The 16,656-nt window shown below is 38.2% G+C and overlaps 1 protein-coding gene across 4 annotated transcripts in view; it reads left to right on the top strand.

Moving 5' to 3' along the window:
- The window catches only part of ST18 (ST18 C2H2C-type zinc finger transcription factor), a 188,460-nt gene that overhangs the window by 76,164 nt on the left and 95,640 nt on the right, over nucleotides 1-16,656 (top strand). The window contains exon 1 of one of the 4 annotated variants that reach the window (XM_065585530.1): nucleotides 1,627-1,839. The exons of the other annotated variants lie outside the window; for them this stretch is intronic. The gene's annotated coding sequence lies outside the window, so the exon portion shown is untranslated. Of the gene's footprint in view, nucleotides 1-1,626; nucleotides 1,840-16,656 lie in introns of those variants that run through there. 4 annotated transcript variants of the gene reach the window in all.

Genomic DNA, 16,656 nt, shown 5'->3' with positions numbered 1-16,656 from the left:
CCCCAAAGCAAGCACAAGAGGACATTTCTTCCCCCTTCTCTTCTTTCTCAGTTAAAACCGTGGTCTTTGTTTCCCTTCCTCTATCTCCCTTCCCCCTCACTGTCTTTCCCCAATAAATATTTAAAAGTTAAACAGAAGTAATGATGGGGGAAGAATCCTTTCTGTTAATGACTGTGGCACAAGAAGGAGAAGTATCCAGGGCCCAAAAGGCAGAATTAAATTAATGCTTAAATAATATTTTCAAATTTAAGTCCAAATGTTAGATATAAAATAGTCTGAACCATTATAATCTCCTGGACACAATTAATTTGTAAACAAGCTTGATCTTTTCTAATTTAAATCCAAGCTGGGATTGCAAAGTTATCTAAACTCTTATACTCTTAAGTATAAGAACTGGTCTTTGACAAGGTGCCTCCTCACCTTTCACCTGACACACAGTAAGTGTTCCTCTCATTATTTGCTGCTTGATGCATAACTGGGATAAACTTTACATGTGAAACCCAGTTAAAATATATTCCAGTGCCTGTTTGCTTGGGATGATGATTTCATGAATGATGTTTGGCTTTTCCTGTTTCCTCTGTAGCCCATAGCTCACTGTGGTGGGTTTGTTGGATTTACTATAAAGGTTCTATTCGCACCCTGTGGGTTGGGGTGAGAATTAGGATTTATGCATTTACTTCTACTGTTGCATTGTTTATACAGCTTTGGTTTAGTTTTGATCCCCCCCCCTTTTTTTTTTTGTGCCTTTGAGGCTCTTCCACAGTGTCAGCTGCTGACTGATAGTAGGAGAACGGCCTCGTGGTGTGAATGAAAGGGACCTAGCGGTTGGTAAACAGAGATAAGGAATAAATAGAGCACAGGCAAAAGGAGATAGTTCTGTGGGAGCCCAGATTGCCGCCAGTCTGTTCAAGTGAGATGCAGTGCCTGTCCTTTTCCCAGATTAAATTAGTGTGCAAAATCTCCAGTGACCTCCTCCCCTTCTCCCCATACTCTTTAGCCAAGCTGAACAGCCTCTGCTGTAAAGTATTCATTTTATCCAGGGACAAGTTGGACAATAGAACTCTCCCTGATACTTATGGACAGCTGTCGTCATTCATAGGGCTTTTCAGCATTTCATTTTTCATAGGAGTTAAAAGGGTTTTTACCTTGTAACTGAAGAGAGGGCAGACATGCAAGGATGCCAGCTCAGAGATTGCCTGCAATAAATAAATAAATAATCCCCCCCACACCCCTACTAAAAGATGTATATTTTGTGGCTGCTGCTGTTATTTAGAGGGCTTTAACTGTGATAACATGATTACACTGAAGCATGAACTGCATGGAGAAATTAACAAGCATAGACAGCAGTACAGTACTCCCAAAGTTTTCTAAATTAAAGGTCACCATTGTGAACCTTAGTGAGTGTCCCCTTCCTTTCTTTACCCTGGTTTTTGCTTAAATCTGCTGCCACTTTACTACCTGCAAGTAACTCCCAGGAAATAGTAAACCCGCATGAGATATCTCTGTGGTCCCATTTATTTTTTAGTGATTTACTGCAAATATATTCAGCATTTGACTGATTAAATAGACCTTCGGCAACCTTGAGGGTCACTGTGCAGAGTATGTACATAGAAAATGCATCAGCCCATTGTACCCTGGCAGCTAATGAGATTGGTCGTTAAGTAAATGACACAAAGCCTACAAAAAAAGCTTAGCAGCTCACTAGAGTATCACAGAGTGTCCCTGCACACCACACAACGACACAAACAGTGGACTAACCTAGCCCACCCCTGCTTTATTCTACATCACTGCTTCCCTGATGTCAGCGTGAGAGGCAGAACAAAGGCTAAAAGGCACACGGTAAGTCAGTCTGACAATTATGCCCTAGGGAGAAAGTAGAGCAAATCTTAGCCTAACCATGGGGTTGAAAGTCCGTTTCTAGACAAGTAGGTCACAGTGAAGGGATTTTTTTTTCTTTATGTATCACTTCAGGAAGTGGAGAAAAATGTCTCTGAAATCAGTGATGGTTTCTCTCTCTCTGTCTTTGTCATCTTACAAAAGTTTTTTAAAAGTAACGTGGAACAGAATATTCAGTGAACTTGATGTTGTGGGTTAGGATGTGATGGGAGAAATTATTCTTTGACATAACTGCCACACTATAAGCACTACCCCAAATGTACATTCAGATCTGATCAACTTTACAGACACGAACTTTCTTTTTCCCTCTCTGTAAAAATCTGTGTAATAGAAATGTGTAGCTATGAATGCATACATATTCCAATCTACTGGCCAAAGATTTACAGTCCTCAATAAATGGTACAGTATTTAGAACCATGTATACTGGCAGAAAGCTGTTAAATATTTTATTTTTTCAGAGAGAGTCCTCAGAATTTAAATGCTGCTGTCTGTGTCGTACTTGTTTTTTACTTAAGCTGAAATTAAAGAAAGAGTTGAAGATCTGTTGCTAAATACTCATTTTGTTGGTACATACAGCAGAAAATCTAGATGATAACCTGTATAATAACATTTGCTAATATGTATATCCCTTGATGAAATCTGTACTATCAATGTTTAGGCTTAATAGCCCAGGACTCTTTATATTCCTGGAAAATGGCAACAGAAAGTTGCCAGAAAATGTTGTGTGCATTGTTAAAATGATTTCTGTCTACTTTAGACTTTGTATGCTCTGGGCATATATAAGGTCAAGATAGCAATATATTATTACAAGATGCTTGTGTGAATTAAGTAACATTTTATTCTAATGCCATTTACTAACATTTCCTCCTTTGCAAACAGTTAACATAATTAGAAGTCATCCAGTACTACAGTGGATTTTATTTTTAATTTTGAAAGTTATTAAATTTGGGGAAACAGTTGTCAATGAATGTTATAAAGACATGTCAGAGTAATCTGTTCATTTAGTTAAAACTCTTTCTACTTCACAGAAGTCAGCTCACTAAGACATAACACTTATCCAGAGACATTCTTCTCTGGGAGAATAGTAATATTATCATAGCTACCATAAACTAAGACAAAAATATGACATTACTATTTATACATATATGTAATCTGCATGTACAAAGATCACATACAATTATACAATATTTATAGAACGTTAAGAATCATTGCATGTTAAGTTGTAGTTGATGTCAACTATCCAAATCTAGCTTTCCCATCTTTCTGTATCTTCTACTTAGAAAATTTGGGGAGGTGAGTAAGGAGGGGTGTGAACAAGCTTAAGTCAGTATAATTCTGTTTAATTTTTTTAAACCATATGCTAGTAGGTGTTTGTTTCTCAGCAACATGTGTTCCATATGTTATCCCAGAAAACATGGAAAATGCAGTAGTCAGACAAGAAGCTTGCTTTCTAAGCTAAGTGTTATAATGTGTAGCTAGCTAGTAATTGTTATGTCAGCAGAGAATTGGTAAGCTAAAGGGTTCTGATGCAGTTCTACTTTGAACTTTGCTAATTGATATTAAGCGTATAACTCATTGTGCCTGATGGTGTTTGAGTTCTTCAAGTTCAGGTGCAGCATTACCAGCTTTAAAAGAGAACATAGCCCTATCATGTGATCATCAGGCTATTTTTATACCTGTGTCAACAAGGGTAAAGAGTATTCAGTACTGTCGCCTCCACAGATTCTGAGCAAGTTCAGCGGGCCTTTATGGAAATTATCCTTACAAAATACAAGTGTGTGGCCTGGTGAGTTCACAAAAGCAATGCATACAGTGTAGCTATATTACTATGAAGATAATAATACATTAATAAGACAGTCTAAGCTATACCATTTTAAAATATTAATAGCTTCCCGTGGTTCCATTTCTTTTTCCCTAAGTTTTCAGGTGTTTTTTCTGTATCTAGGGTGGTAGATACGCAAAAGTTGTTTCTTATACACCAGTTGAAGTTGGCCACCTGGTCCCCATATTCTTACGTAATATATGAGTTTTTAAATGCTAATAAGATACCGTAAGTTTTGGCCTATACACTGTCCTAGATCCCCATGTGCAACTCCAATTTACATCACTTGGAGTTTTATGTATGGATTTGAGATGCTGTATGACCGTACATATTTGATTTGACTCCTCTAACTTAAGTCTTTCTGTGACTTTAATTCTTGAAGCTAATAATTCCAAAACACCTCATATTCCTGATCAGCTGAGCCTCTCCAAGGTCAATTACAGAGAATCTTCTCTCAGGCTTAGATCCATCACATCAAGCTGTATTATGACATAAAATGTATCAAATAACATGCATAGTAAACTTTATGTCCTAATAGACCAAGATCTGATTGCAGTTTCTGGGCCAAAGTCTGATTGTGGTTACATTGGTGTAGATCAGAAATAACTGCATTTACATCAGCTGATTAACTTTGGATTTATACCTATGTAACTGAGATCAGAATCTCATTGCACGTGCATATAGTTCATATGCGTATAGTTGTAGATTATTGTAAACTTTGTATAGGCAGAGGCAGTGCTGTTGAATTTTAATAATCTTGAATCATTTCAGACCAAAGATCCTGCTTATTTAATGTTGAGGGTTTTTCCCCCTCTTAACTTTCTTTAGCACCTAAATAAATCATCTTTGAAGCAAAATTGATCTCAATTGCTCTGTTAGTAAGTCTCTCATTCTTGCTCATGAAAGTGTATGTGTCTTTCTAAAGTTAACTTTTTGCCAACATTTTAAATTACAAACCTTGTACATTACATGGATTGATAATCTTTCTGTAAAACTTGCTCTGTGATCATAACTTGGCTTGCTAATTCTCAAGCGGGTAACTACTTATAAAGGCCCTTTTCTTGCAAGCATTTACGCGCATTCTTAACTTTATACATGCAAGTGGTCAATGGGGCTGCTTAGTGGAATAAAATTAAGCATTTGTGTAAGAGTTTGGAGCATCAGGGCATTATTAATTTGTTTAATAGATCTTGAGAACATCTGTTAGGCAATTTTTGATGTTTATATACCTACATAAGCATTCCCCTCCACCAAGGAGTTTTGATTTTGAGCCACATATTTGTCGTCCTATACCTGGAGAAAACAAGTTTTTTAAAACTTTTTCAAAATGTCAGATATTGTGAAGATCTAAGGTTCTACTTTCTTCCTAATTTGCAAGGAGTTTCCACCGGTAACTTTCATTAGTGATAGTAAGAGTCACCTAGGTAAACCCTGCATCTATCAAAAGGTAAATAGACCCCCCCATCGGGGCACATGTACAGCAGCTGGATTGGCACAACAAAATGGTAATGGCTCCAAAGGCACCGTTATGGACTATCAGGTCAATAATCCTTATGCTAAGAAGGATTTACATGATACAGAGTAATGGCTCTGTCATCCCTCAAGTCAAAAATCCACTTTTTAAAAAGCGTCAAAATACCGTTTTGGACTCTCAGCATCAGAGATACTATGATATTGAATAAAATAACGTATGTTCTCAAAATACATATTTAGCCAGTTAAAAATCTGTATTGAAAATATTCAAATACATACATCTAAATCAAAATATATTATGTGATTTTATGACACTAGAATATCCTTGATGTAGAGTGTTTTTCTCTCATAGGTAAAAAAAAATTATACTTAAGAACCTAGTGAACTTTTCTCCCTTTATTATGTCAGAAGTTGAAAGGCATTTGCAAACAAGAATGTTGTGTTTAAATAGTGTTTTATGACGTAATCCAGAAATAGTCAATTTAACTCACTTCCTTGTGTTTGGTTTTTAATTCTAATGTAGTTTGACTTTCTACCATTAGTTCAGACTTAAGTTTGTTGTTGTTTTTTTTGTTTTGTCATGATTTTACGTACATATTCCAGATCCTCTTACATAAATCAGTTGCAAGATAACTGTGGTAAGTGAAATCTGAGATTATGATATATATTTTAACTTACCCTATTATGCATCGTACAACTTCACATGACAAAAAAGGGTTAACAATTTTTCCATAGTGTGGAGAAAATATTATACTGCCCAGCAGTGTAACTTAATCAGCCTGGCTAAATTAGAATACAAACTATAGAGATCCATGAAATCCTAAACTGAATGGAGTATCCGAGCGATATAAACTACTGGTATGGGTATTTTGTTTTTCTAACATATTGGATGAATTCAGTACAAAACATTTTCATTGTGTCTCTAAAATTTTACAGTACTAAGTGTCATTTTGAAATACTGGTCTAAGAGGGAATCATCCTATATATAAATGCCAGAAGTGCCATGAACAAAATGAAGCTGAACACATGAATCCATCTGAACAACAGCAATACTTGGTAAAAGGAATAAAATCATAATACTAAAGTGGGTGGTCAAGCTATTTTATGGAGGGCTCTTCCCATTATTTGTGTGAGAGGCAGCAATGTCTACAAAAAGGGTTAAAGAAAATGCATTCTGTTGCATCTGCTTACTAAATCCCTTACTTTAGTAGAAATTCAAATTTTGTAAAGATTATTCGTTTTATTGATGCATATAATTATAATCACAAGCCATCTGCTGATTTGGCAGGCATGGTTAAAATTCTCTAACTCTCATAACCTTTCAAGTACAGTGCCCTTGGGACTCTATTTCACTTTTATATTTTGGAAAACATGTAGGGACAAACAAGCGAGGTCATCTGCCGAAAGTCAGACCTGTCAAAAATTAAAGAATAGAGATCATGGAGGTTGGTGCTGTTTTTAATAGTAAAGAAAGTATTTTCTGGTTTTGTTTCTGACTTCAGGAGGGATTATATTGGTTTCCATCGTGCACTTTGGGAATTTGAATTTTTTCTAGGGATTAAAGCTCTGTCCTCTCACCGCTGGGACCTGAGTTCCAAGTCTAAACTAGAAGAACAAATATTGTTCAGTTTGGTTGTCACAAGTGAATTAAACAGATTGACCTTGGCCTTCATTTTTTTTAAACAAAACCTGTTAAATTTTTGTTTGAATATATTTTGTAGAGAACTTTTTTGGAACTTGATGATATTTGTGTTTCACAGGGCAGCCTCTGTTGCATATTTAGCATTAAATTTGCCTTTCAGCACACAGATGAAAAGCACATTTTAATTCTGAGGGCTGCACACACTAATAGATAAAACAGGTGCCTAAAACACTTTGCCACAGCCGTTCTGAAACACATACCTATATTTATTATTAGCCTCCCTTAGGCAAGTGATCAGGCACTGTTGTAAACTCTTGTTTTTATTTTGGCAGTAACAAGCATGGCTTTCTTTTTTTCTTGTGGGGTTCAGCATGTTTAGCCCTTCTGGATCATGCTTGACATTTGGCTTACTTGGTAGGTGTCATGCCCCCTGGCTCCTTCCAACAGGAAACCTCAACAAGAGAAAGGGGAGTGTCTAGGAGACACTTGATCTGTAATTATACTGAAATGATTGGATTTTGCCAGAATGTCACAGGACAGCACCACAGTTATGGAAGAGGTGAAACAGCACATTGACAGGCCACGGATGCAATAGGGTGGGTTGGAAAACCTTGGAGCAGATGGGAGGGCTAAGGGGCTGTTCATTATTATTACAGGAACCTGGATGTCTAAGCCAGGCAAATTGTCCCTCACTTGCACTGTCTTCCTTATTGCTGCATTGCCATATATCTCACAGGAGCAAAGGATGCAAACCTCCCTTCTGATTAATTAGTTTAGTATATCTGAAGGCCTACATACAGCATGCATATTGCATTACTTCTTTTAGAGGTTTGAGTCTCACCCCACACCCTCATTATGGCAAACAGGAGGGAAATGCACATGTTTGAAAATGTCTTCACTGCTGAAACTAGGGAAACAGGCCGAGAGCAGCTCTGGTTTATTTCACAACCAATTAAGTATGACATCTGTTGAAACTCAGGAAATAAGTCTCCCTTCCCCCTGTTCATATACTTACTTAAGCTGTCTTTGAATATGGTGAATTTTAATATCAAGACATTATTTCGCAAGATCCACCAACTAATTGAATGAGACTGAAAACGGTTCTTTGAGTGTGATTGCAAAACCCCACTTCTGCAAACACAAATTGTGTAATTGATTGTGGAAATGCTTCTTTGTATACACAGTTACCAAATTTGATTGAGCAAATGCATGTCTGTGGTACACAACACAGGCATTTTTGGATGCTAGAACATTTTATGGGAACTCTCTTTTTCTTTGTATTTTCTGAAACCTTGCATCAACCAGAACACACTGAAGAAAACAAACCAAGTGCTAGTAAGGATGGCAAGAAATGTTTAAAATACAGTAGGATTGTCATTGGTTCCGTCAGTGTTCCCAAATAGACAGCACTCCATAATCACACAATCAACACACTCAGCTCATCACAAATAGTGGATCTAAACTTGAACAAGTCAACCATGAAGGTAGAATTGCTGTAATTCAGGTTAATAGAGAAGTACTTCTCATACATCAGAAGTGAGCTCACATGAAAAAGCTTACACTCATAAGCAAAACTCTTATTCCCTTTCTAAAATATTGTCCAGTACAAGATTTAAACATAGGGCATTATAGTTCATAGAGAGGCACTATCTCATGGAAAATTTGCAAATGAATTTACATCTGCCCTGATTAATCTTAAGCACTGTGTTGTACTGGTGCTTTGTCATTTGGGTATTCTCTCTCCTTGGGCAGCTCTATGGAGTTAATCTTGTACTACCCTTTCTAATATACAAAGTTAAGAGACCTTTACTGGGTCCCCATTTGTATTAAATCATGGTCCTCTTCTTCAAGGCCACATCCACATCTAACTCATCTTTTCGTTTACACCAGTGACTCCTTCTTCTAGAAAGCCCTTCTTAGGGTACGTCTATACCCAGCCGCTAGTTCGGCGGCTGGCAATCGAACTTCTGGGTTCGACTTATCGCGTCTTGTCTGGACGCGATAAGTCGAACCCGGAAGTGCTCGCCGTCGACTGCGGTACTCCAGCTCGGCGAGAGGAGTACCGCGGAGTCGACGGGGGAGCCTGCCTGCCGCGTGTGGACCGAGGTAAGTTCGAACTAAGGTACTTCGAACTTCAGCTACGTTATTCACGTAGCTGAAGTTGCGTACCTTAGTTCGATTTGGGGGTTTAGTGTAGACCAAGCCTTATTCACCTTCTCCTCTCTTCTCTGAGATGTCTATGCTGCTACTTCATTAGCTCTTGAGAATAATCTCCTTCCCTCACTGATTTTCTATCCCTATTTTAAAATGCTGCTCAAAATCCACATCCTAAAAACTGTAAGTTGTTGACCCAGTAATATAGCTATTGGTATTGGTGTCTTCTGTGCAGTCTAGTAAGACTTTAACCCCCATAACTATTATAAACACATCACATTTGTCCTTATTTCCTGTCCCTACAGATTCTCACTTCTTGTTGCAATTTCATAGAGCAAGGGAGGCATGGATGATGTATTACAAACTTGGGTCAAAAGTCTCCTTTCTCATACACATAGTATTGTTGAACTTGGGTATGTGCACATCTCTCGTCAATATGGATAGGGATCAGGATACCAAAGCTGAGTATTCCTGGAAGTGTCTGAGAGGAGAATTTTGCCCTTAAGCTTTATTGTATCCTCTGGAGTGTATGGGGGTTAAGCCTTTGTTCTGTGTTTGGAGAGTAGAATTTTTTCCCCAGGATGTTCCTTGCCCTGTAATTAGATAATAAAAGATAAAGAAAACTACCAACTGATTAACCGTTTCAGATTCATATTGATACATGGTAGAAAAAGCTACATGAAATCAGATGTGTTGCTCAAACTTATAAACTCCAGATCTAATATCAGTGGACAGGGTGTTCTCAAGAAAGGACCCTCAGATCTGGAATTCATTTCTCCCTTTGGTCTGAAAGCATCAAGTCATGGAACTTCAGGGAATGATGCAACTTTAATCTCTTTTCTCCAGCTCTTACGTTGTAGGTGGGGTGGATTGGAGAGAGGGGCAGGTGTACAATTTTCTTTGGCTGGGTTTTTTTTTTATGTGTCTGACATTATAGAAGTCATGTATGATGTTGCACTCTAAGACTTCAGTCATTGAAAATGTTATATGAATTAAAAATATATATTTGTATGCTTGGAGTGTATTTATCCTGATATAATGTTTAATATCTTGAGGATTATATAGTGTATTTCTTATATTTAAAATATTTTATTATTTCATTTTTCCTGTGAATATTTGTATTTAAAGTTATAGGGACAGTTTCTCAGAAAGAATATGGGCACTTTGCACCACTCAGGCAAGGCAAAAGGACTAGATATTGGTTGTAAAAGTCCAGCTGAGAACCCCTCCAATAGAAGGAGGAGAATGGAGCAGAGCTCCGCTACCCCACGCTGACCCTCTGCTGCCATGTGGTCTCTGTGAGATTGTGTGCAACTGATGTAACTTGGAGCAGCTGTTCACCTGCCCTAACTCACATCATGTCCATGGCTGACCCAGATTGGCCCTAAGAATCAGGGAGCAATAACCAGCCCCCTGGTACTCCATTACCCTTTCCTGACTCTTACTCTAAGCAGAGATCAACTGCATGAGTAAATCCAGCCCTAGCATTTTGCCTCTTCTTGCAATGTATATACTTATTTGATAGTGGTGTATTTTATGAAGCATCTAGGATTTCTGTGTCTCCTGTAACACATAGATGTGTCTGAGGATTAAGATCAAGACCAACATGTTATTAAAAAAGGTGCTCAGAATTGTGGCTGTGCAAAATCCAGTTTGTACAATTTCAGTGAACACAAACCAACAGATTCACTTCTTCCCTGTCAAAGTAAAAATCCAAGTGAATTACAAGTGAATCTTAGCAAAATATACTAGTTTACCGACAAAATCAGCAAGTTTCATGACCACTTTCCTCATGATAGACTTTCCCCCTCATTTTTCCTTTCAGTGGCTGCCATTAAAAAGTTGTTTTTATATAGTGCCCAAAGAATGTTAGACTAATACCCAACTATTTTTAACTGATGTTTAAAAGTAACTAGCTTTTATCTACAACACTATGGGAATTATTTATATAATAATAATAATAATAATAAATACAAATATTCCCTATATTTATTTATTATAGGGAATAATACTGTAGTGCTGCAGTAACGCTAATCATTTTCAAATGATAAATGTTAAAGTAAAAATCCAAGTCAATTACAAGTGAATCTTAGCAAAATATAGTGGTTTTTTGACAAAACCAACAAGTTTCATGAACGCTTTCCTCACAATAGACCTTTCCCTCATTTATCTTTTCAGTGGTTGCTATTAAAAATGTGCTCACAGCAGCATCTATGTGAAGAGAACTTGTCTGGTTGCCAGCGGAAAAGGGGTATTTACCTCTTTTAAAAGGCCCTTCTCCTTATAACAGGTAGACGAGAGGACAGGGGGAAAGTTTACAGAGTAGGAGCAGGGAAAAAGAGAAGAGCATGAAGCAGTCAGGCTAGGTCAGGAGAGCGTCACTGCCCTTCCTGATGACCAGAAGAGTGGGGGATATTTATATTCTGTGCATTCATGTAAAAGTCTCTCATACTGGGATCGAGCAGGCAGCACCCACCTCTGCCCACCCACAAAATTTGCAAAAGGACCAGGTTTCCTCTCGACCCACTGTGGGCATTATGCTAGTTGCCCCTTTGTGTGGTGGGAAGGAATTTCTCCAGCACTGCCAAATTAGCCGATTCGGGGTGGGGATTTTTGCCTTCCCCGCAGCTGGCTTGGGACTTGGTGAGGCAGAGCAGGCGGTTTAGGCTACAATGTCACAACTTAGTATATATAACTCATAGCAGACATCCAGTGCAGGTTTTCAGTATGGAAGGGATATAGTTATTAGATAAAATGAATTTGAAAAGGGTTTGAAGGCAAGCATCCCTTAAGGGAGCTGAAGAAGGGGGGGCAGGAGGGCTCCTATATTTGGAACAGTGGGGCACTGATCACGACACTCCTTTTCCAGCCCCCTTTCACCTCCTGTGAGGGGAAGGCAGCAGGAAAGCTGGTGCGGGATTATGTGGAAATGAATAAGGGAAGGCTGATGACCTGAACTGAACAATTTATTGTTGGGTCCTCCCAGATATTTTATGTGAATAAAGTGGCAGCCTAATTAACCCACATCCATTGCCTCCTGTCCTCCTCCTGGCGTGACCAGCCAAGTTGCTTTTCATGTAATGCCCAGAGTAAGTTAGACTAATGTCTAACTATTTTCAAATGCTGTTTAAAAGTAAGCAGCATTTGTCTACAACTCAATGGGAATTATATAAATAATAATACTATAAGTATTCCCATATTTACTTATTTAGTATAGGGAATAATACTATAATGCTGCAGTAACTAATCATTTTCAAATGGTAAATGTGAACATTTTAAAGGCAACTATGGGCCAGTGTGTGCCCTTCAAAACTTAACATTTTTTCCCCATTTTTATGGTGATTTTTGGTATTCCTTATCCTTAGAATGTAGAAATATCATAATTAATATTATGGTAATATTAGACTGGTAATATTTAAAGGGCAAAGAGTGAAGAAAACATTTTTACTCGAACCATGAAGGTGACTTCATGGTTTTTATCCTCAAAGCCGTCAGGGGAAGTATCTGGCATGCTTCCTCCCTTTTGCATTTCCAAGGTGGGAGCCAGCAGGAAGGCACATCTTCAGCCTAAGAACAAACTGTCTTCCAGCACCCTGGTCCATTCACGATAGGAGAAGAAACAGTCCTCCTGCTTCAGATAGAGGCACCAGTGAGTCTTACTGTAGTCTGCATCCCAAGTTAACCATATTGCACCACAGGAATGGTTGGAAGTTGAACCAAAAACTCCATCCTTTTTTTCCTGTGTAGCCTGAAGTTGCTCAGGATAGAGGAAAAGGCCACCTCATCTCTTAGAAGATTCCTAAGGGTAAAGGAGGGTAATACAAGATATGTTGGAAGGAGGGAGAAAGTGTGTGAGGGTCCATTGGGGTTGCAAGACAGAATAGAAAGTGTGTTGGATGAAGGAAATAGTGTAGGGAAGGAGGTCCCTGGGCCAACCTGAGTGATCTGCGGTTTCTGTGAGTCTTTCATCTTGGTTAGTGAACTTCTAAGAATTTCATTTTCACATTAAAATCCAAAACTGTGTGTGAGAATTTCTTCTAAATGCATGAATAAATAAATAAATCGATAAACAAACAAATGCATTTTGAATGCCCTTAACTGTACGTTTCCTGGTCTTTCACTGCCTGGACTCACTGAGCTTCTGGGAGCAATGGGGAAATGAGTGTCTCATATTGGTCAACAGTGAGTGCTCTCATCAAATTAAAGTGTGGTTCTGCTATTCCCGGTGACTCTCTAAAAGTGGTATCTGGAAGTCTCTGTTTATTGTTGCCTCAACAGTTTCCAGATCAAATTTGTTTAGTTTCTAAATGCCTTCCCTGCAAACCCTGGAACTGGAAAATCTTTCTGTTCTGCACTGTCACAAGTAATAAATTTCCAGCATGCCATATTCTGACCCTAGTTACACCTTGTCACCCTCATTGTCTTCAGTGGGGTTGCACAAGTATAACACAGGAAATAATTTGGGCCAAAAGGTATGTTAACAATTCTGTTGAAGATGCAGCAGCCAGAGCTCTTTTATAGTTGTGTTGGGTTTCCAGTGTGAACAGAATAAAAAGCTGTACAAACTTACTTTTGTCACTGAAGTCAACAAATATGATCCAACTACACACGGAGCAGGCCAATAGAATCAGACATTTTCACATAGACTTTTTTTTAGAATTCAACTGTACTTTAAGGACACTGACAGCTTATAAATATTGGTTGAAACTTGGTCCCATTGAAGTCAATGGCAAAACTCTCACTGATTTTAATGAGCCTTACATAGTCTTATCCGGTCCTTAGGAGTGAGGTTAAAAGAGGAGAAAATTGGATCTCCCAGTTTCTGTTTCAGATACAGAAGATGACCCTATTCCCCCAAGGTAAAACATGTTTACTTGTTTCTGGTTATTTTAATGGCTTGAAAATATCATGAAAAGATTATTTAAAGCTTAGATTTTGTCACAATCGTAAAATAAACTATTTCCCTAACATAGTATTGTATCCAGTATTGTCTGCGCTGCTAGTTAATGATATTTTACAGAGGGTTTTACCACTTAACACACCAGTATATTTTAAATAAACTTTCCTACTCAAAGTACATGGAGGACATGCCAGATAAATATAGATGTCTGGACTCCTCAAAATAAAGTGCTACATTAGTAATAAAAAAAATCCCATGCATGTCTCTTAGCTTGGGTGGCTTGATTTTTCAGGCCTGTTGATTAATCCAATGACCTTGGGAGAAACATTGGTGCCTTCTGAATAACAGATATTTGCATGAAAAGAGATATGAAAATGAAAGGAGTTTCAGGTGTGTTTTTTTTTTAAAAACTGCTTTGCAAAATCTTAGCACAACAAACATCCCCAATATGTAAACAGAGCTCTAGCTACTGTGTTTGTCCACAACTAGCGCTACAGATGAACACAGTGTAGTTGTGTGATGACAGGAACAGCTGACTCATTAGTAGAGAGCAGTGAAAGGTAATTAACCCTGGGAAAAGTACAGCTGCCATGCGAGCTGTTCCTTTCTGTAGGATCTGATTAGAAATTAGTGTTAAACCACTGATTCTTTTTAAAAAAAGGTCATTGATAATTCACTTTCACTCTCAGGTGTGGCCCCCAAAAGGGGCCTAGACTGGTACCTAATGCACAAAAGGTTTTCAGTCTTAAAAAGGATGTTCAGAGATCAGTACACACCCATTTGGCTGTTGCTGGAGGGTTTTTTTTTAAGTATAAATATTTCCCTTTCTTTGATTGTTGTGAGGACAGTCTCAAAAATCTGTAGACAATGCATAGAAATATATGGCATATACAATTTAAGGTAGAGAATAGTTATTTCACATAAAGCAGGTCTTGGATACACTGTTGGATGTTGTTATCACTTAACTGAGGCCTGGCGTAGACTTAAAAGTTAGACTGAGGCTACGTCTACACTACGGGGGAGGATCAATTTCAGATACGCAAATTCAGCTACTGGAATAGCATAGCTGAATTCGATGTATCTGATCCGACTTACCCCGCTGTGAGGATGGCAGCAAATTGACCACCGCGGCTCCCCCGTTGATGGCACTTACTACTACCTGGGCTGGTGGATTACGTGTGTCAATTCAGGGATCAATTATCGTGTCCCAATGAGACGCTATAAACCTATCCCCGAGAGATCGATTTTCTACCGCAATCTGGGTAGGTAGTGAAGACCAGCCCTGACATAGCTACATTAGTCAAGAGTGTGAAAAATCCACACCCCTGTGCTGACCTAACCCACAGTGTAGATGCAGCTCTGTCAACAGAGAATACTTCTGTCACTATAGCTACCATCATTCGGGGAGGTGGTGTTCCTACACTGACAGAAAACCCCCTTCCATCATTGTAGGCTGCACCACTATGGGATTATGCCAGCATAGCTATGATGACATCGCTATGCTGATATAGTCTTCATAATGTAGACCTACCCTGAGTGTGTACTTCTTTTTGCGTTAGAAAATGTTGCTGATCAATGACAATGCAGACAGCCCAAAAAGAAATTTCCCTTTTGTTAGAATGAGTAAGTAAAGGTTAAATAAAAGGGAATATTCCCTGCATAAAAAAGCCAGAAGCTCCTACACTTTTCTGCTAATACTTTGGGATTTGGAGTGCCAACAGAGGAGACAGAGCCCTTGATTTCATGTGGGATCCAAAGGACAGGACAGCCTATGGTAACATATTCAGACTTATGACTCAGGATTCAGGCCTTATCAAAAGTAATAGAACTATCAATTAAAATCATAAGCGTGCTATGGACATTTTCAAAAGTACCACATCTGGGTGTGTGTTTATGACATTTCAGGAGTTTATAACCATCTTAAATTCTAAACTCTTCAAGGCAGGAGTTCTGTTTTCATATACACATGTGGCTGGTGGCTGGCACCTAGCACAATGTGAGTGCTGTCAGAATATAAACAATAAGAATATGAACTACTGAAGTCAATGGACGTTTTATCATTCACCTCTGTGAACTCAGGATTTCACCAGTGAATCTGAATGTAAACTGTATAGAATCCCAACTATTGATAACACAAACAAAATAACATTTGATACATATATTTGATCTCCTAGATAGTCATATTCTGTGCAGATGACCTGAATTTTCCATAACAGAATGACTGTTGGAGCATTATTAATTTACTAATAGGATATAATAGTTACCGTAGGTAGGTTTCTAAAGCACCCTTTTTTTTTTACATTCTGTATCAAGGTTAACTTTAGAAGTGTGTTTAGATCTTTTCTTACTCTGTGTCTGTCACACTCATATCAGCCAAAACTTTTCCCTTTAGAAGTTGTTTCCTTTAAATGCCATTTAGTGTTTACTGTGTCTATACAGTATGTGAATTCACACTTACAAAAAAAGTGCACATAATTGTTGTAATGTTTTCATCGATGAGAGAAAAAGCATCCAAATCAAAAAGGACTAAGTATATTTGCTGAGAGAATGGTTTACACCGAATATTAAAGCATTTAAGCCATTAACACAACTGACTTTTACAGGACACGTGTCCGGGTGTATGGATAGTGAAACAATCTCCTAATTTTGTGAAAAATATGGCAGATAAAGGACCAGCCACATCTTTCAAATTACCTTGCCATACATCATTTGTTCCTTAGTCGCCATTCTTCTTGGAAATATTGTTTTTCACATTTTTTCTTGGGAAAA

Source organism: Chrysemys picta, chromosome 2 (genome assembly GCF_011386835.1).
Source record: "Chrysemys picta bellii isolate R12L10 chromosome 2, ASM1138683v2, whole genome shotgun sequence".
NCBI classification, from domain to species: Eukaryota; Metazoa; Chordata; order Testudines; family Emydidae; genus Chrysemys; species Chrysemys picta.
The sequence above is the reverse complement of the archived record's forward strand: the minus strand, read 5'-3'. Positions and strand labels throughout refer to the sequence as shown.